General features: G+C 40.5%; 2 long non-coding RNA genes across 2 annotated transcripts in view; both read right to left on the minus strand.

Annotated features, from left to right (window-relative positions):
* LOC117516130 overlaps nucleotides 1-21,927 on the minus strand; it is a 199,175-nt gene that overhangs the window by 145,394 nt on the left and 31,854 nt on the right. The window lies entirely within an intron of this gene.
* On the minus strand, nucleotides 7,413-21,174 carry LOC117516131. The gene is made up of 3 exons (XR_004562310.1): nucleotides 21,081-21,174; nucleotides 19,440-19,443; nucleotides 7,413-7,424 (listed from the first exon to the last, which is right to left on the minus strand). It is a non-coding gene; the product is annotated as an uncharacterized LOC117516131 (long non-coding RNA).

A 21,927-nucleotide genomic window follows, 5' to 3' on the forward strand; every position in this document is an offset into this window, starting at 1 on the left:
CAGGAATCAAAGCACTAAACAAAAGAAACTCTAGTAATAAAAGAATGAAGGATAACAATAAGAAGTATCCTACAACAATACACAAAATCACAAATTAAATAAATTATTGTGGTGGGCATGAAGAGCCAAGGTGGTACAGGTTTTCCTTTCTCCTGACCACTCAACGGGCAATTTTGCAGATGACTGGGACTTTAAGTTGAGGGGATGAGACCATTTGTAAAACTACCTGTTGGGGTAACTGGTTGCAAGGAAAACCTGCACTGTCTTTGCCCTTCATGGCACACTGATGCCCACCCCTGCTGGAGGACAGCACCACAGTTGCACACAGCCCCATGCTGTGGTGGTACAACTTGACTTGATGGAGCACAGACATTTAAGCAGGAACTCTTGGAACACATGCTTGCCTCTACATTCATCATAAATACCACTTTTCTGGCAGCTATACACCATTTTCTTTCTCTGTCTACGTCCCACTTTTCTTCAGCTCAGCCAGTATAACTTTAGTAGACATTCTGTGCTCATTAACAACCTTCGAGGATGACTACCAAACTGGAGAGCTGGCACACTTGAAGCACACTTACAGTAAGATTCTTTCATTCTCTATCTATTCAATAGTCATAAAGGTTGTGTTTACAGGTTCAAGCTGAAGTGGTTTTTTATGTTTAAAAAAAAAAATCCATCTTAAACACACACACAAAATGTTCTACACCCTCTGTATTGGTCCTACCAGTAAGTCATTGTGGCTTGGCTTAAAGTGAAACCAAATATATACACACGCAGGTTTTCTGCCCAATTCTATGAGCTGCTGAGTATGGTTTCCATCCACAATAGTCCCTTATAAATGCCAGTGAGCAAGGGGCAAAGTGTATGCACGTGCACACTGATGTCAGCATGCTGCCATGCAAGGCATTCGACTCCACACTGGGCACAATTTAGAGATTAAACACATGCTTATTGATTTTTTTTTTGTCAAATGGGGAATGGAACCAAGGATCCTCTGGTCTTATACAAATGATATTTCTCATGGGAGTCCCCCCACGTAACTGCTCATTTGACACAAAGTCATTCCAACAGTATCCAAGGTGTCATGGTTCTCCCTGACCCCTGGTTTTTATTCTGTTTTTAACCTTGTTATGTGTGAGTTTTTCCCCCAGATGGCACCCTTGGGTTAGTTCCACACCTGCTGCTCCTCACCGCTCATCTCAGCTGCACACCTGCTGTGAAAAATGAGTGATGAGCGGCAGACTATTTAAACTTGGACTTTCGATCAGTGGTTGCCAGATTCTTGATTGAGATTCCACAGCCAGATTCTTCCCAGAGATCCCAAAGATTCCAGGTGCTTTCATGATCCTGTGGACCGAGCCCGATTCCTCTCTGTGACCTTGACCACGTCTTCCTGCTGCTCCCCTGCACCTAAAACATCGGCACTTCCCCCAGCTAAACTCAATGTAACCTGGCCAACTCTCTAATTCCTGTATTAGAGCGAACTGTCTTTCCTGGCATTCCAGACAACTTCTTGAGTGGCTCCCATTCTACCCTGGTTCCTGGCTCCCGGCTACCTGCACAGCAATGTCACTCTAAGACTCTCAGCTCAGAGCACGGCTCTGCTTCAAGCCAGTTAAGTTCCTTCTTGTCTCAGTGGGATTCCTTTCTCAATTGTTCCTGTCTGTGACTATGCTATGATAAAGAACTGTTCCAAGAACTCTAAGAACTGCATGAACTCTGACATTGAATGATTAAGAGCTCAGCCATCTAAGTCCTGCGTCACAAACACACAGTACTTGACCTCTGCCCTCTGGAGACTATGTATGAACTGAGAACTATTTCTGAACAGTAAACCTTATTTTCTAAGAAGACAACATTATTTCCAGAACTGAGAGTGAGAGTTGTGAATCATTGAAGGCTTCCAGTGTTACTAGTGCAATCACTCACCATCTGTGTCTTCGTTCCCTCAGTTCCTGGCCTCGGATCCATATGTCCCACCTGGTCCTGGTCCCTGAACAGCAGCTCTCAGTTCTCCTTCAAGATTTGCTCGGAAAACTGCAGCTCCCTATTTTCACCACCCGCAGTGGGCTAACTCTCCATTCTGCAAGCATCCCCAGTGCAGCACTTTTATTTGTCCTTATAAATAAATATTTTTTCTTTTGCAAACCACTCTGTGTCTTGCTCCCTAGCATTTGGGTCCATTGCCTGAATCGGTCTGGTCCCGTCCGGACCTCTAACCATAACACAAGGATCATCTGAAGAAGTCCCAAAGACATCCAGTCTTTAGCTTTGGTCACTGGTTTACATCTCACTACCATACTGTAAGACAGAAGCACAGGATACGCAAGACTTGAACCTTCTTTCGCCTACAAATACATCAGTATCACCAAATACCTTTGCCTAGCAACTTCACAACTCCATAAGCGCTTCTTGATCTCAAAGGCAAAGACCCAGAGACAAAAATATCCCAGCCAAGACAAGTGAACCTCCTCAAGTTTGACACTTTTGCTGCATAATACACTTTTGATGGCCGGGACTAGGAAATCATTGAAAGCCTGGATATTTGCATTGATCCAGAACAATCGCTAACTCAGACACACAGATTCTTCACTCAGCTTCGAGTCGTCCAATAAGGGTACCCATTAATTCTACAAAGATCACGGCATCATCTGGAAAGTTAAGGTCAGTAAACTTTTCTTCACCAACAAAAGCACCCAAGCCACTGGTTTCCACAACTCTTCTGCAGACCTTTGAGCAAAATATTTAATGCTGAATTATTCTTTGCGTGATGCTTTAGTGTAGAGCAGGCAGCTCAGTGGACAAGGAGCTGGCCTATCAATATGCAGACCTGGGTTCGAATCATGTTCATGGTACCTGTCTGCACACTTGGACAAGACACTTAATTTGCATTGTCCTAGGACACCTAAGTGGGTAGTGGCTTTGGCTGGGGAAGTAACCCACATTGGACTGACATCCCATCCAGAGGAAGTTGCGGATTCTTATCTGCTTCACGCTGTGGAGTTCTGAGATTAGCACCAGCAGGCCTCAGAGCCTATAGGATGCTTTTGTGTACACGCAAAGACCACAGCTACAATTTTCTAGTACTGCACAACAAGAAACAGGACTGTGCTGGTCAAGAGTGTGTTCTTCTGACCTTCGTTTGTTTTTCTTTTGTAAAAGGGGGAAATCCTTCTTTTTCTATGAATATGGTGCTCAGAACGCACTGATTAAATTAGTTGATAGAAGAAGGAACAGCACATAGTGGGAACAGGTAAACAAGAGGAACTCTGCTTCTTCCTAAAGACCAAACTATAACTCAAAAGCTAGATAACATAGCTCAAGTACACAGATATTAAAAAAGAGGGGTGAGAAATTGAAAGAATTCCAAAATATCAGATCCATGGAGACAGTTTGTCTTGTTTCCCAAAGAGATGTCCTGGCATCCCAAAGATCACAGACAGCAGTCTGGTGTTAAGTGACTCTGGAAAGCAGCAAGACAACAGAGCGAGACAACGGAACAACAAGACTGCTGGACCAGAGCAGGGCAAGCAGTGCTGGCAGGACTGCTGTATTGTCCCGCGAGCCGAGCAGGAGGCTATCACAGTCTGGGCCAACCGCAAGCCACGTGCACCTCACCAAGGCTCACATGAATTATTACATTTCATTCTGTTATCTTTCATCATGGTTCATTACAGACAGACAATTGCGCTTCAAGAGAAGCACCGCGCTTGGGGGTGCTCCAAGTGTCCCCAGAAAGAGGGAAATGGATGCAAAGGCGAGGCAGAGAAACCCTGCACTCCCCACTGAAAAAGACAGAGGATGTGAGACAAAAACACATTGTCCGTGGATTTAAAAAGGAGGCTTATGGCTGCTAAGAAAAAAGAAATGTGCTTTTCGTAGAGGAGAAGAATGAATCTGCCCGCTGATGCACACTCAATGAGATGTACGCTAGTGGAGCCATAGAAAAGAAATGAGAATTGAAAGGGATGGAATCTGAGGCAAATGACACTCCAGTGTTTGGAAAATAACTGACAGCTGCATAATAGGGCACCAAAACACACAGCAATCTGCACACAGATAGATGAAAAGACAGGGACTTGAATGGAAGTGCGACCAAATACATACAGAGATACAGTCCATTCATGGCACAAGTGGATAAACAGACAGCCGTGAAAGTGAACATGAAAGGTGAGGCATTTCTCTGATAACTGAGGCAAACAAAGAGATAGCTACACACAATTTGCCACAAGTGCACTGTGTCCAAGCATTGGGAAATTGTGGTTAATAGAAGACGCCACTCATGCAAAAACAAATATTTGAGAGTGGTGGTAGGGCTAGGGAGTTCACCAAAAATGTATCAAAATCCTTAGTTAGAACCAGGCATCACCTTCACCCCGTCCACCGAGTGTCTCCCCCCACCAGACCACGTTTTGCACTGCAGACACCTTTTCTTGTGAAATGATCCTTCACTGCTGATCAGGGGGTGAAACTCTCAGGAAGCCAAGCAGCGTGCCCGCCCTCTCGATGCTCTGCATGTATGACAGCTGTATTGCTGAAGACAATTCGCATAAAGGCAGAAGCATCAAAAAATATAATGCAATGCTAAAATACCCTCGGCCGTATGAGCAATGTCGTCTTTATAATTTGCAGTTGTTTAACTGGTATCCCAGTGCAAAGTGTGCGTGTGTGTGTGTATATACACCAGTTAAACAACTGTCCACCATAACCAAGACCAAAGGGCTGACTAAGGACACCAGGGACAAAACTGTAGACCTGCACAAGGCTGGGATAGACTACAGGACAACAGGCAAGCAGCTTGGTAGAAGACAACAACTGTTATGATTATTTATTAGAAAGTGGAAGAAACACAAGATGACTGTCCATCTCCCTCGGTCTGGGATTCCATGAAAGATCTCACTTTGTGGTGTAAGGATGATTCTGAAAAAGCTCAGAACTACACACGAGGACCTGGTCAATGACCTGAAGAGAGCTGGGACCACAGTCACAAAGATTACATAAGTAATATATGATGCTGTCATGGTTTAAAATCCTGCAGGGCAGCAAAGTCCCCCTGCTCAAGCCAGCACATGTCCAGGCCCATTTGAAGTTCACCAGTGACCATCTGGCTGATCCAGAGGAGGCATGGGAGATGGTCATGTGGTCAAATGAGACCAGAATAGAGCTTTTTGGAATCAACTCCACTTACCATGTTTAGAGGATGAGAACAACCCCAAGAAAACTACCCCAACCATGAAGCATGGGGGTGGAAACATCATACTCTGGGGGTGCTCTACTGAAAAGGGGACAGGACGACTGCACCATATTGAAGGGAGGATGATGGGGTCATGTATTGTGAGATTTTGGCAAACAACCTCCTTCCCTCAGTAAGAGCATTGAAGATGGGTCATGGCTGGGTCTTCCAGCATGACAATGACCCCAAACACACAGCCAGGGCAACTAAGGAGGGGCTCCGTAAGAAGCATTTCAAGATCCTGGAGTGGCCTGGCCAGTCTCCAGACCTGAAATCAATAGAAAATCTTTGGAGGGAGCTGAAACTCCAAACCTGAAAGATTTGGAGAAGATCTGTGTGGAGGAGTGGACCAAAATCCCTGCTGCATGTGTGTGAAAACCTGGTGAAAAACTACAGGAAACGTTTGACCTCTGTAACTGCAAACAAAGGCTACTGTACCAAATATTAACATTGATTTTCGCAGGTGTTCAAATACTTATTTGCAGCAGTAACATACAATTATAAAAAAAAAAAAAAAAAAAAAAAAAAAAATCATACATTGTAATTTCCGGATTTTTTTTTTTTTACATTATGTCTCTCACAGTGGACATGCACCTAAGATGAAAATTTCAGACCCCTCCATGATTTCTAAGTGGAAGAACTTGCAAAATTGCAGGGTGTTCAAATACTTATATACTTATATATATACTTATATATATACACACACACATATATATATATATATACACACACACACACACACACACACACACACACACACACAGAGCTTTAAAGAGAATAATGGGGGACATGTGCAATATCTGATTTTAACTATTTTAACTTTAACTATTTTAACTTTTTAGGTATATTTATTAAATGTTGGATTGATTTTTAGCTATTTAAGGATGTCACTAAAGTTTGATATTTTAAATGTCAACTGGTGTTTTAGAGGGACGTGCAATATGGGACATTCAAGACTTTTAGATTATCGACATCCTCTTGCTTGCCTCTACTGGTGGTTGGCTCTCACTGCGGTATTGTATCGCTTCCTGTTCCGGAGCACAGCGGTGTTTTTCTGTATCTGTTAGCTGTTTAATCTGCGCAGTTAGATTGATCTAGTTATCTAGATTACGATTTGTTTCCCAGTGTAATCTTTACGTGCCTTAACTAAAGCACTCCTTCTGCTGAATCACCTCTAAATTATTTACACATTATTCACTTTGCGTGTTTTTAGGAATCCGCTAGCTTAGCGTAGCTACTAGCTCTTAGCCGATTTAGCATGGCGGCTTCTCCCGTCTCTCCCGCACTTTTCTGCTCTGGGTGTGAAATGTTTAGTTATTCCTCGGCCTCCTTTAGCAGTAACGGTACTTGTAATAAGTGTAGCTTATTCGTAGATTTGGAGGCCAGGCTGGGCGAATTGGAGACTCGGCTCCGCACCGTAGAAAATTCTACAGCTAGCCAGGCCCCTGTAGTCGGTGCGGACCAAGGTAGCTTAGCCGCCGTTAGTTCCCCCCTGGCAGATCCCGAGCAGCCGGGAAAGCAGGCTGACTGGGTGACTGTGAGGAGGAAGCGTAGCCCTAAACAGAAGCCCCGTGTACACCGCCAACCCGTTCACATCTCTAACCGTTTTTCCCCACTCGACGACACACCCGCCGAGGATCAAACTTTGGTTATTGGCGACTCTGTTTTGAGAAATGTGAAGTTAGCGACACCAGCAACCATAGTCAATTGTCTTCCGGGGGCCAGAGCAGGCGACATTGAAGGAAATTTGAAACTGCTGGCTAAGGCTAAGCGTAAATTTGGTAAGATTGTAATTCACGTTGGCAGTAATGACACCCGGTTACGCCAATCGGAGGTCACTAAAATTAACATTAAATCGGTGTGTAACTTTGCAAAAACAATGTCGGACTCTGTAGTTTTCTCTGGGCCCCTCCCCAATCGGACGGGAGTGACATGTTTAGCCGCATGTTCTCCTTGAATTGCTGGCTGTCTGAGTGGTGTCCAAAAAATGAGGTGGGCTTCATAGATAATTGGCAAAGCTTCTGGGGAAAACCTGGTCTTGTTAGGAGAGACGGCATCCATCCCACTTTGGATGGAGCAGCTCTCATTTCTAGAAATCTGGCCAATTTTCTTAAATCCTCCAAACCGTGACTATCCAGGGTTGGGACCAGGAAGCAGAGTTGTAGTCTTACACACCTCTCTGCAGCTTCTCTCCCCCTGCCATCCCCTCATTACCCCATCCCCGTAGAGACGGTGCCTGCTCCCAGACTACCAATAACCAGCAAAAATCTATTTAAGCATAAAAATCCAAAAAGAAAAAATAATATAAAATAATATAATATAAGTCCCTGTTGGTAAATGATATAATAATTGATCAACATATTGATTTATTCTGCCTAACAGAAACCTGGTTACAGCAGGATGAATATGTTAGTTTAAATGAGTCAACACCCCCGAGTCACACTAACTGTCAGAATGCTCGTAGCACGGGCCGGGGCGGAGGATTAGCAGGAATCTTCCATTCCAGCTTATTAATTAATCAAAAACCCAGACAGAGCTTTAATTCATTTGAAAGCTTGTCTCTTAGTCTTGTCCATCCAAATTGGAAGTCCCAAAAAACAGTTTTATTTGTTATTATCTATCGTCCACCTGGTCGTTACTGTGAGTTTCTCTGTGAATTTTCAGACCTTTTGTCTGACTTAGTGCTTAGCTCAGATAATTATAGTGGGCGATTTTAACATCCACACAGATGCTGAGAATGACAGCCTCAACACTGCATTTAATCTATTATTAGACTCTATTGGCTTTGCTCAAAAAGTAAATGAGTCCACCCACCACTTTAATCATATCTTAGATCTTGTTCTGACTTATGGTATGGAAATAGAAGACTTAACAGTATTCCCTGAAAACTCCCTTCTGTCTGATCATTTCTTAATAACATTTACATTTACTCTGATGGACTACCCAGCAGTGGGGAATAAGTTTCATTACACTAGAAGTCTTTCAGAAAGCGCTGTAACTAGGTTTAAGGATATGATTCCTTCTTTATGTTCTCTAATGCCATATACCAACACAGTGCAGAGTAGCTACCTAAACTCTGTAAGGGAGATAGAGTATCTCGTCAATAGTTTTACATCCTCATTGAAGACAACTTTGGATGCTGTAGCTCCTCTGAAAAAGAGAGCTTTAAATCAGAAGTGTCTGACTCTGTGATATAACTCACAAACTCGTAGCTTAAAGCAGATAACCCGTAAGTTGGAGAGGAAATGGCATCTCACTAATTTAGAAGATCTTCACTTAGCCTGGAAAAAGAGTCTGTTGCTCTATAAAAAAGCCCTCCGTAAAGCTAGGACATCTTTCTACTCATCACTAATTGAAGAAAATAAGAACAACCCCAGGTTTCTTTTCAGCACTGTAGCCAGGCTGACAAAGAGTCAGAGCTCTATTGAGCTGAGTATTCCATTAACTTTAACTAGTAATGACTTCATGACTTTCTTTGCTAACAAAATTTTAACTATTAGAGAAAAAATTACTCATAACCATCCCAAAGACGTATCGTTATCTTTGGCTGCTTTCAGTGATGCCGGTATTTGGTTAGACTCTTTCTCTCCGATTGTTCTGTCTGAGTTATTTTCATTAGTTACTTCATCCAAACCATCAACATGTTTATTAGACCCCATTCCTACCAGGCTGCTCAAGGAAGCCCTACCATTATTTAATGCTTCGATCTTAAATATGATCAATCTATCTTTGTTAGTTGGCTATGTACCACAGGCTTTTAAGGTGGCAGTAATTAAACCATTACTTAAAAAGCCATCACTTGACCCAGCTATCTTAGCTAATTATAGGCCAATCTCCAACCTTCCTTTTCTCTCAAAAATTCTTGAAAGGGTAGTTGTAAAACAGCTAACTGATCATCTGCAGAGGAATGGTCTATTTGAAGAGTTTCAGTCAGGTTTTAGAATTCATCATAGTACAGAAACAGCATTAGTGAAGGTTACAAATGATCTTCTTATGGCCTCGGACAGTGGACTCATCTCTGTGCTTGTTCTGTTAGACCTCAGTGCTGCTTTTGATACTGTTGACCATAAAATTTTATTACAGAGATTAGAGCATGCCATAGGTATTAAAGGCACTGCGCTGCGGTGGTTTGAATCATATTTGTCTAATAGATTACAATTTGTTCATGTAAATGGGGAATCTTCTTCACAGACTAAAGTTAATTATGGAGTTCCACAAGGTTCTGTGCTAGGACCAATTTTATTCACTTTATACATGCTTCCCTTAGGCAGTATTATTAGACGGTATTGCTTAAATTTTCATTGTTACGCAGATGATACCCAGCTTTATCTATCCATGAAGCCAGAGGACACACACCAATTAGCTAAACTGCAGGATTGTCTTACAGACATAAAGACATGGATGACCTCTAATTTCCTGCTTTTAAACTCAGATAAAACTGAAGTTATTGTACTTGGCCCCACAAATCTTAGAAACATGGTGTCTAACCAGATCCTTACTCTGGATGGCATTACCCTGACCTCTAGTAATACTGTGAGAAATCTTGGAGTCATTTTTGATCAGGATATGTCATTCAAAGCGCATATTAAACAAATATGTAGGACTGCTTTTTTGCATTTAGGCGAAATCTCTAAAATCAGAAAGGTCTTGTCTCAGAGTGATGCTGAAAAACTAATTCATGCATTTATTTCCTCTAGGCTGGACTATTGTAATTCATTATTATCAGGTTGTCCTAAAAGTTCCCTAAAAAGCCTTCAGTTAATTCAAAATGCTGCAGCTAGAGTACTGACGGGGACTAGAAGGAGAGAGCATATCTCACCCATATTGGCCTCTCTTCATTGGCTTCCTGTTAATTCTAGAATAGAATTTAAAATTCTTCTTCTTATTTATAAGGTTTTGAATAATCAGGTCCCATCTTATCTTAGGGACCTCGTAGTACCATATCACCCCAATAGAGCGCTTCGCTGTCAGACTGCAGGCTTACTTGTAGTTCCTAGGGTTTGTAAGAGTAGAATGGGAGGCAGAGCCTTCAGCTTTCAGGCTCCTCTCCTGTGGAACGAGCTCCCAATTCGGATCAGGGAGACAGACACCCTCTCTACTTTTAAGATTAGGCTTAAAACTTTCCTTTTTGCTAAAGCTTATAGTTAGGGCTGGATCAGGTGACCCTGAACCATCCCTTGGTTATGCTGCTATAGACGTAGACTGCTGGGGGGTTCCCATGATGCACTGTTTCTTTCTCTTTTTGCTCTGTATGCACCACTCTGCATTTAATCATTAGTGATCGATCTCTGCTCCCCTCCACAGCATGTCTTTTTCCTGGTTCTCTCCCTCAGCCCCAACCAGTCCCAGCAGAAGACTGCCCCTCCCTGAGCCTGGTTCTGCTGGAGGTTTCTTCCTGTTAAAAGGGAGTTTTTCCTTCCCACTGTAGCCAAGTGCTTGCTCACAGGGGGTCGTTTTGACCGTTGGGGTTTTACATAATTATTGTATGGCCTTGCCTTACAATATAAAGCGCCTTGGGGCAACTGTTTGTTGTGATTTGGCGTTATATAAAAAAATTGATTGATTGATTGACATGTGCAGTATGGGACGAATACAGTGTGGGAATCCAATATGAGACATATGTCTGACTAGAATGGTGTAATTTAGAGGTTTCTGAGCTCACCTCATCCCCCCCTCCAAAATATCCTGATGGTCTTAATATTTACTGTGTGCACCTACGTTATGTGTGAGGGTGGGCAATGTTTTATAGGATGCACAAGCAAATTTCATTGTGCTGGTTTACTGTGCAATAACAATAAAGGTAATTCTGATATAAATGGTAAAAGGACTGCATTTATATAGCGCTTTTCCATCTGCATCAGACGCTCAAAGCGCTTTACAATTATGCCTCACATTCACCCCGATGTCAGGGTGCTGCCATACATGGTGCTCACTACACACCGGGAGCAATAGGGGATTAAGGACCTTGCCCAAGGGCCCTTAGTGATTTTCCAGTCAGGTGGGGATTTGAGCCGAGGATCAAATCCAAAAATGTCGATGGATAACCAGTTATCCATCTTCATGATGAAGTGGTACAGAGGATTTTCTTAAAAAGACCACCTGAAAGTTTAGCTACATTTTGCCAGAAAGTACATCTGAGATGCAAGCCTGGATTTGATCTGTTTTGGTGAAAGCAAATCCTTCTCTGCTCTACTCCAGTATGAAGCTAAGAGTAGTGATGCAAAATGCAAAGCTTGCACTGTGCACAATTTCTCCAATCACAGCCACATAAGCCCATAACTTCTCCTGGGTTGTCTGAGTGTCTTGGTGGCTTTCCTCACTCTTTTCCTTTTTGCACAGTCACTCATTTTTTGAGAACTGTCTACTCCATGCAGATTTACCAAAAAGTGCCATACTGTTTGTATTTCTTTGTAATTAATGTAAATAAAGTGTGAAACATATTCAGAGGCAGCTTTACCATCAGAGAGCCTTGTCCAAAACTACCACAAAAGACTCCAAGCTGTCGATGTTAAAGGGGGCAGGACACGGTATTAAGAACAGGAGTATGTAAACTTTTGATCAGGGTCCTTTGGGTAGTTTGTGTTGTCATTATGATTTAAAAAGAGTAAACCTGGTTGTTTGACAATAAATGGCTTCACCCAACCACTAACCATGAGTGAAAAAAACGTTTGTGTTATTATTCATATTCTCTGAAAAATGGCCAAAAAAAAAAAAAAAAAAAAAAATCCGCCAGGGTATGTAAACTTTTGAGCACAACTGTATAAATATAATTATAGCTTTATTGTTATTTACATTAATTACTAAGATCCTATTGTCTTACGTACAATTTGCTCAATCAAGCCCCTCAATTTGTCACATGATAATTTCACAGGGACCACAATGGAAATAAGTGTTTATGCTTTATTGTATTATCAGTGTATCATTGATACATTTACCACTGTATGTTTACATTGATGTTGCAGAATAAACTCACTCAATCAATCATAAACAATATTTTATTTACGTTTTAATGGCATCGGCAGCAGGGCATGTGTGTGCGCATATATGAGCTTTTGACAAGAGAGTAAGTTAGCATGCAAACAGACGTCCATGAGATGTCTTGCAAATCACTCCAGAGATGTTATCAAGTTCCAAAAACAGTGTATTCAGTTTTCAAAGTGTTTATTTGTTGGTAGCATTTACATAACATATGAGAAATATGTTCTATTTACACACAAGCAAAACTGAGTTAGCAGCTAGCTAGACCATCAAATGACATCACCATGCTAACATCCACTAAATGTCTTGTAAATCATTCCAGAGGTGTTATCAGATTCCAAAAACAGCATTGCATTGTATGTACAATTTTATTTTTAATTTTTTGCTTAAAGGGGTAGGCGTCTACAAGCTTTGCTTCTGCCTGTACGCTTTCAGCCACATGGGTGCACTGTTGGACTATTTTCTCTCTTTCTTTGTATGTTTTGTTGATTTGGTTTGGATCCATGTGTCGCAGACCGAACGGTTCCCCCTAAAAATTGGCCCGCCCTGCCTTCACTGCGCATGTGTCATTAGCCGCGGTTCATTGATTATCACCTCGTTTCTGCTTCAAACTGCACTCCAGTCATCATCTATCTCAGCGACAGATATCTGAAGCTTTTGTACAACAATCATTTCCACATAAATCTCATGGGAGGCAGAGCCTTCAGCTTTCAGGCTCCTCTCCTCTGGAACCAACTCCCAATTCGGATCAGGGAGACAGACACCCTCTCTACTTTTAAGATTAGGCTTAAAACTTTCCTTTTTGTTAAAGCGTATAGTTAGGGCTGGATCAGGTGACCCTGAACCATCCCTTAGTTATGCTCCTATAGACTTAGACTGCTGGGGGGGTTCCCATGATGCACTGAGTGTTTCTTTCTCTTTTTGCTCTGTATGTACCACTCTGCATTTAATCATTAGTGATTGGTCTCTGCTCCCCTCCACAGCATGTCTTTTTCCTGGTTCTCTCCATCAGCCCCAACCAGTCACAGCAGAAGACTGCCCCTCCCTGAGCCTGGTTCTGCTGGAGGTTTCTTCCTGTTAAAAGGGAGTTTTTCCTTCCCACTGTCGCCAAGTGCTTGCTCACAGGGGGTCGTTTTGACTGTTGGGGTTTTTCCGTAATTATTGTATGGCTTTGCCTTACAATATAAAGCACCTTGGGGCACCTGTTTGTTGTGATTTGGCGCTATATAAATAAAATTGATTTGATTTGATAAATCGAGCATTATTTCATCATAAAAGACAGAGGAAGTGATCAGACTGCCGCGGCTACACAAGCTTCTAGCTGATGCGTTCACTGCGTGCCAGTCATTTCAAAGCGTCACCAAGTAGCGCCTCGTTTCTGCTTAAAATGGCCTAGTTTCTGCTTAAACCTGACTTTAGAATGATTTAAGCGGTTTTACCTTGTCATCTGATGGTTAATAATCACATTAATTAATTTAATTGCTTTGGGTGAAGAGACCCTGTCTCAGAGCTCCGAACTGATGCATGCTCAGTGGAGGCAGAGCGGACCAGTTTTTAGGGGCGGACTGTTCGGTCTGCGACACCGGCTTTAGTGAGTAAAAGTCCTACCATATATTGTTTTTACCTGTGCACCTAAACCAGGTGATTTCACCAATTAGCTTGCCTACCTGCCTGAAGAGCTGAACTCATTAGAATCAGATAGGTGATAAAACAAATATGTGATGGGACTTTTATACATTATTATTATTATTATTAATAATAATAACAACAATAATAAGAACTAGTAGTATTAGTAAAATAAAGTTTTAGGAATTTAGATTCACTCAACATTTCAGATCTGTCATATTGCTGCCAATACATCATATTAACATTTATCAAATTTGATGATTTCTAATGAATTTTCCTAAATGTTTCCAAATAAAAATTTGCAAAGACCTAATGTTAATGTATAAACACCTTCAATAATATTTTATTAAGTTGTCATTCTATATTACACACGATTAAGTGAGGTATTACAGATTTTGAATCAGTGATAATAGTTTTATGGAAAATACCAGATTTAGAGTACCACTGCATAAACCAGACATTGTCATGTTAACATTTGACATGTCTTAAAGAAAACATTACCTGCAGATGGCATAGACACAGCATCACAGGTAACAAATGAGGCTGATAGCATCACAGGTGGTTAGCACTTTCTTTAAAGTGCCATGTTGATGTGACATTGTCCGGTATAAACAGCAGTTGAAATGCCTGAAATCCAGAAATGTTGCCACTTCTATAAATTCATGTTGTTTTTTTTTAATCTGCTGCATCCATGCGTTTCCAAGTAGACTCTCAGTGGGATTCTTTCAAAAAACAATTTTGCAAACAAACATTTTTTTATGCAGTTATAAAAACTGCAGCAGTTCCATTTTAACATTGCACTTGGGATGGAGTAGCGTTAGTCTTCTCTGCTAGTTTAATATTTGAGTTGTATTTAAGAGTGTTGCACAGATGAATGAAAGCAAAGCTTCGCTGAGAAAGCTTCGTCTGTTTGAGGAATCATGATGAGCAATAACCATCTAGAAGAAATGTGCCTGTGTGTTTAAGGACACCTCTTTTCAAGGTGTTAATGAATGTATCTTTATGTGTGCATGATCCTAATGTGTGTCTGCGTGCACAAAGAGGTGAGTATCAAAATGCGCTCTTGTCACTTGCTGCTCACTGCATAACACAGACATTTTCCATTCTGTCAGAGCAAGATGCAAGCTCACTGGCTCCTTCTAAACTCAGCCACCACTTCATTAAATGACTTCAGACTCTTGGCAGAGTCAGTGGGAAAACTCTATATTAACTGTGCATGAGATCCACAGGGTGACCAACAAAGGCCATAGTTGTTCTATGTTGGGTGCTGCAGGAGAAGCCCATCGGGGTATCCGTCCTCTAGAACCCGTGCACGAACAGACACAAGAGTCTGCTAAGTGTACATGAGGTTGTGGCATGGAGAGAGAGGTACAAGGTGAAGTCTTCTCCTGCATTTCAACAGGATTGTCAATATATTTGTTCATTCTCAAGGTTCCAAAGACCAGGAGGAGTCTGTCCAATCTGAATTTTGTGGTTATTCAATAATTTTGGGCATTTTTAATTCGATATTCTGATTAAAACGTATTTATTTGCATCCATGTCTGAACATATTTTAATTTCTGTACTTCAAATGAGGGGTGATAATCAGACTGACTGTATATTCACTTTTTTTTTTTTTTTTTTTTTTTTAAACAGGGACAGTTTTGAAACAGGGCAGCACAGTCACACAAGCAGTTTACGGGCGGAACTAGCTTCATGTGAAGGGGTCATTCAGTCAAAACACTGACTCTAGTCATTGTTTTTAAACACACAATTTTTATAATAGACACAGGAAATATTTTAACTTGGGATGCAACAGCAACCCCCTCAGCATGCACCCCCATCATCATCAAAACTTTGCGATATAAAATGTAAAAGAAAAAAGAGGAAAAAGTTAAGAAGAAAACATGTCTTGCAATTTTAAAGAAATTAAAGATCACAGGATCAACATCTGCCACAACATGGAATGGAAATGTAAAAGTCTTTTGAGACAACAGTAAATGCTGCCCTCTTCTGGTGAAGTTAAGAATGACAAAATCGACAGGCAACAGTGCAGCAAAGAGTGGGAAAAATCTGAAGTTACTTTGGACAAATCAGCTCTCAAACAGAAAATAAATCTAAACAGATGCACATGAGTGACTTGGGAGAAGCTTTTTTTTTCTATAAACTCTCACACACATATTATATACATACAATATGTCCTGTTTTAGACCCTATACAAAACTGTGCACACTGCAGTGAAACTTTCATTGCTTGTATCCAACTGATACAATTGTCATTTTCATGCCCAGCATCCACACCGTTTACATATCTGTGAGATCATGGGCATGAGGGGTCACCAGGCGCAATGCTGGTGTGCTGCTATCACGGGGTAGCCTAGAGTGAACATGCCAACGTAGCCGTCGGAACAAAGAAAACAAAAAACACAGTTACACATTTTTTCTTGCAGCCACGGTGAATGCCAAAGGTGTTTTTGAGTGGAAAGGGGTTCCAGAGACAATTATGACTTTCTACATGTCTATATATAGCTTCTGGTACATTTTTAGAACAAAAATAAGTATGAAAGTCAGTATATTTCACTTATGAATTACAACAGTATTGTATTGTTATTACCATGAACCTAAGGCTGTAATTTCTACAGTTTTAAGTATTACACTAGCACAGTGACCAGTGGGGAACCACGGGTTCTAGATGTGCTCATTTGTACTATACACAGAGAACAGCTGGCTTTTGGGGACAAGCTGTTGAGAGTTATGCAACTTTTTTTATATTGACATTGAAAAATGTCTTGGTTTTGATGAAAGTCTGTATTGAAGGTTTTTCAGTTGTGTTCAGTTTTCTAAAATTAATTTTGGTTGTCAAAAAACTTTTCTGAAGCTGCTTAACCAGCACAATATTGCATATAAGGAAATTATGAATAACTGAAGTTTTATTTGCACTGTGATAGTGTTCATATGAGATCAAAGTTTTTTTTTTTTGTTTTTTTTTTAACATATCAGAGAGACAGCTCAGGTGGGACGGTTTGGAGACAAAGTCAGAGAGGCGAGATTGAGATGGTTTGGACATGTGCAGAGGAGGGACCCAGGGTATATAGGGAGAAGGATTCTGAGAATGGAGCCACCAGGCAGGAGGAGAAGAGGGAGACCAAAGAGGAGGTTTATGGATGTGCTGAGGGAGGATATGCAGATGGTTGGTGTGACAGAGGAAGATACAGAGGACAGGGTGAGATGGAAATGACTGATCTGCCGTGGCGACCCCTAACGGGAACAGCCGAAAGACAAAGTAGTTGGTTTTTTTTTGGCCTGCGTGAGACAATGAATTGTGCCGTTTTGTCCGGAGTGCGAACATGTTACTTCTGGGTTTGGGTTACATGCAAACAGAAAATGTCCCGATTTGAATCTGCTGTCTGGGATGTTTGAGGATGAACAGACAAATGAAATTTGTCAGATCTGTAGCAACCTCGCGGGCTTTTATTTTGAAATACAGGCTGTTATTATGGAATTGTGACATAAACAGGCTTGTTGTTTTAAAAAATGACTGATTTCTCAAAAAATGTTTGCCCGTTCATATTGATGTTTTCACAACTTGAATCCTCATGAAAAAAAAATAAAAAATACTAAGTACACCAACGGATGAAAGTCAGCTCTTTCTGGATTTCAACTGATGCTCCAGATACACAAACACACAGAGGCCACTCGCCTATTAGATTATGGAAGTTATTGACTTGAGTCAATACATTTTCTAGTCCAGCACCTGAAAACCTGCATTCACCTTATGGCTTTATTTCTGAAGATGCAATGAATGAAATGGATTTAAACACTTTGAATTTGAAACATTTTACTATGGCCTAAACTAAAACACAGGTGGAACAGCTTTAATCCACTCAAAAAGGACACATCAAATAAATCTGCCATCAGCAAACTTTATTTCATCATTATTAAGTGAAGCCTCATTTCTACCGAATGATCCGGGCCAGTACTGAACGCTGAGTGAATCTGAAACACATTCAGGGGTTTGCATTTTAAAACTTTACTGAAGCTTTGTGGAAAACATCTGAAATGCTTATAAACATGGTGAACATAGTTGGTCTTAATGTATAAGCTCATTAAAAATCCTCAGTCTAATGACTGAATGCTCATAAACTTTATAGGTTTTGAATAATTTCCTACCATCGGTCATTAAATATGACCCTTTTACAGCTGAAATTTGCTTTAAAATTATTCTGAATGTCTTACTTTTCCGCTGTATGTGTTCCTACAGAGGTGCTGCAGGAGGACCAAAACAATAACTAATTTACATACATAGTACGAGGGATGCACCGATGCACATTTTTTTCCACTTCTGGTCCAATCCTGATACCTGAATTTGGATATCTGCTGATACCGATGCTATTCTGATACCAGAGCTCTGGTTGCTTTAATAGTATTATTATCATTATTGTTGATTCTATATGAGGACATTTTGTATCCCCAATTATACAGCTTCATGATGAAGTGATATAGAGGAGGCTTTTCTTAAAAAGAAGACCTAAAAATTCAGCTACAATTTGCCAGAAGGTACATCAGAGATGCAAGCCTAGATTTGATGTTTTGGTTAAAAGAATTAAGTAAATTTATTTATTGTTGGGTAAGTGGCTGAAGTTTCATCTCTTGAAGATCAGATGGCACACCCACCCCGAGTACATGAACCGTTTTCAGGATGGAGCACACGTCCTAATTTTCAAAATGCAACAGGAAACCATTAAATAAATAAAAGTACTTAATTTACTCATATTTGGAGTCAGTCTGGGTAAAACGTTGCACCATAGGTCATTTTGTCTTTCTGCTCCCAGTTGCTTTTTCCACATTTGATTCGGTCATGACGGAGCTTCAGCCACTCGGTACAACAGTTTTGCAAAGACTTCACGTTGCTGTGTTTCAGCGGACATGTCAGCGACAGTAGTCCTGAATGCTTGCCTGGCAGCAAACTGCGGAAGGGAAATCCTTAACAGCGACGTCTCTTATTACAGTATTCTGTGTTTCAGTGAGAGACACACCTCTGTTAAGAAGGCGAGCAGGACTTGTGTAGATGTTTTACAGACGGCTCCTGGATTGGAAAACTCCACAGGTTGTATCGGAAATTTCCGATCTGTGAATTACATTGCTATCAGAAGCAGATACAGTACTCTCTCCTTTCCTCTTCACACTGTACACATCAGACTTCAGCTACAACACAGACAGTTGTCATCTCCAGAGGTTTTTCGGATGACACAGCCAACGTTGGACGTACAGGGGTGGGGGTCATTACCAACTCTGTGGCCTGGTATGAACGGACAACCTGTCCATCAATGCCAGCAAGACAAAGAAGGATGTGACTGACTTTATAATTTGTCTGTTGTTTCAGATGAGAGGAGTTCTTGATTAATATTATAATGAACCTTGGACATTTATTTTTAGACAAAATTGTGACAAATAAATGTGAATTTGACTGTTCTAGCGATTGTGAATGTTTTGAAATTGTGTACAATAGGGGCAGGGCTTCTACCTGTGTGAGTGTGTTATTGACTGAACTTTGACTTCATGGACATGTTTAATGATTCATCCACTTAATATACAACCCCTGGCAAAAATTATGGAATCACCAGCCTCGGAGGATGTTCATTCAGTTGTTTAATTTTGTAGGAAAAAAGCAGATCACAGACATGACACAAAACTAAAGTAATTTCAAATGGCAACTTTCTGGCTTTAAGAAACACTATAAGAAATCAAGAAAAAAAGATTGTGGCAGTCAGTAACGGTTACTTTTTTAGACCAAGCAGAGGAAAAAAATATGGAATCACTCAATTCTGAGGAAAAAATTATGGAATCACCCTGTAAATTTTCATCCCCAAAACTAACACCTGCATCAAATCAGATCTGCTCGTTAGTCTGCATCTAAAAAGGAGTGAACACACCTTGGAGAGCTGTTGCACCAAGTGGACTGACATGAATCATGGCTCCAACACGAGAGATGTCAATTGAAACAAAGGAGAGGATTATCAAACTCTTAAAAGAGAGTAAATCATCACGCAATGTTGCAAAAGATGTTGGTTGTTCACAGTCAGCTGTGTCTAAACTCTGGACCAAATACAAACAACATGGGAAGGTTGTTAACGGCAAACATACTGGTAGACCAAGGAAGACATCAAAGCGTCAAGACAGAAAACTTAAAGCAATATGTCTCAAAAATCGAAAAATGTACAACAAAACAAATGAGGAACGAATGGGAGGAAACTGAAGTCAACGTCTGTGACCGAACTGTAAGAAACCGCCTAAAGGAAATGGGATTTACATACAGAAAAGCTAAACGAAAGGCATCATTAACACCTAAACAGAAAAAAACAAGGTTACAATGGGCTAAGGAAAAGCAATTGTGGACTGTGGATGACTGGATGAAAGTCATATTCAGTGATGAATCTCAAATCTGCATTGGGCAAGGTGATGATGCTGGAACTTTTGTTTGGTGCCTTTCCAATGAGATTTATAAAGATGACTGCCTGAAGAGAACATGTAAATTTCCACAGTCATTGATGATATGGGGCTGCATGTCAGGTAAAGGCACTGGGGAGATGGCTGTCATTACATCATCAATAAATGCACAAGTTTACATTGATATTTTGGACACTTTTCTTATCCCATCAATTGAAAGCATGTTTGGGGATGATGAAATCATTTTTCAAGATGATAATGCATCTTGCCATAGAGCAAAAACTGCAAAAACATTCCTTGCAAAAAGACACATAGGGTCAATGTCATGGCATAGGGTCAATGTCAATGAGCAGATCTGATTTGATGCAGGTGTTAATTTGGGGGATGAAAATTTACAGGGTGATTCCATAATTTTTTCCTCAGAATTGAGTGATTCCATATTTTTTTCCTCTGCTTGGTCTAAAAAAGTAACCGTTACTGACTGCCACAATCTTTTTTTCTTGATTTCTTATAGTGTTTCTTAAAGCCAGAAAGTTGCCATTTGAAATTACTTTAGTTTTGTGTCATGTCTGTGATCTGCTTTTTTTCTACAAAATTAAACAACTGAATGAACATCCTCTGAGGCCGGTGATTCCATAATTTTTGCCAGGGGTTGTATAAAAGGAAATAGCTTTTTAAAATAATTAAATAGTTGCTCTTTAAAGAGTCTTTGTTTTATTTAGAACTGTAGCACCAGATGTGTGTTTTCAGAGATGACGGGTGAACTGGACCCTCAGGACATGTAACCAGATGAAAGTCTCCTCTGCAGTTTTGACCTCTTGGCAGAGTATTTGGAAACATTTTCCTCACATTTTGTAGAGCAGTGATGTTCTCTTCTTCCTTCTGGACTTCAGATTTTGGTGTTCAGTTTCGTCAGTAGAAGTTCTGAAGTGCATCTATATTTACAAGGTTCTCTGCCCAGCAAATGTTGAAATGTCCCTTATGCGAAACAAGTGAAGAAGTATGTTTTTTTTAAAATATAAAGAAACACAAAACAGTGCTGTGCTATTTTCTTTGTCTGATTACTAGATAATTGAAAAAATTAAAAATAAATCTACGTTATATAAAGTTAAGACTGTTCGTGTACTCACAGCAGTAAAAAAAAAAATAAAATGTAGATTGATTTGGTAAAAATGAAAATAGATCAAACAATTTACAAATATAAAATGTTCACTAAGCTCGATTGAGTGGTTAATTCTGCAGCTAAAGGTTAAGCTAAAGTTAGCGGATAAAACTTTAAGAGTTCAGTGGTACACTAACTTCATGTTTTATTTTCAGATTACTCGCTCACCTCAGACATATTTGCAGAAGCTCTGTTACTCAAATTGGGGGTGTTTATATATGCAAAATCTAAGAATTGTTAAATATCCCGGGGGAGAAACCCCTGAAGTAGGACTTTACACTTCTGCCCTAAAAAAGTGCCCCCATCACAGCAATGCAAGGCCCATCCGCAAATATGTGTCTGGTGCTGGGTCTGAGTAGAGGGCAGAGTTGTTGTGCTATTTATGCAGGGAACTATTTTGATACACTTTACAGATTTGAGTTCATGACATGCTCACTCTAACTAAACTGAAATGAAACTAAAAACGACAAAACTTTAATAGCTCTGATTCGTACCAAATT

Source organism: Thalassophryne amazonica, chromosome 8 (genome assembly GCF_902500255.1).
Source record: "Thalassophryne amazonica chromosome 8, fThaAma1.1, whole genome shotgun sequence".
NCBI lineage: Eukaryota > Metazoa > Chordata > Actinopteri > Batrachoidiformes > Batrachoididae > Thalassophryne > Thalassophryne amazonica.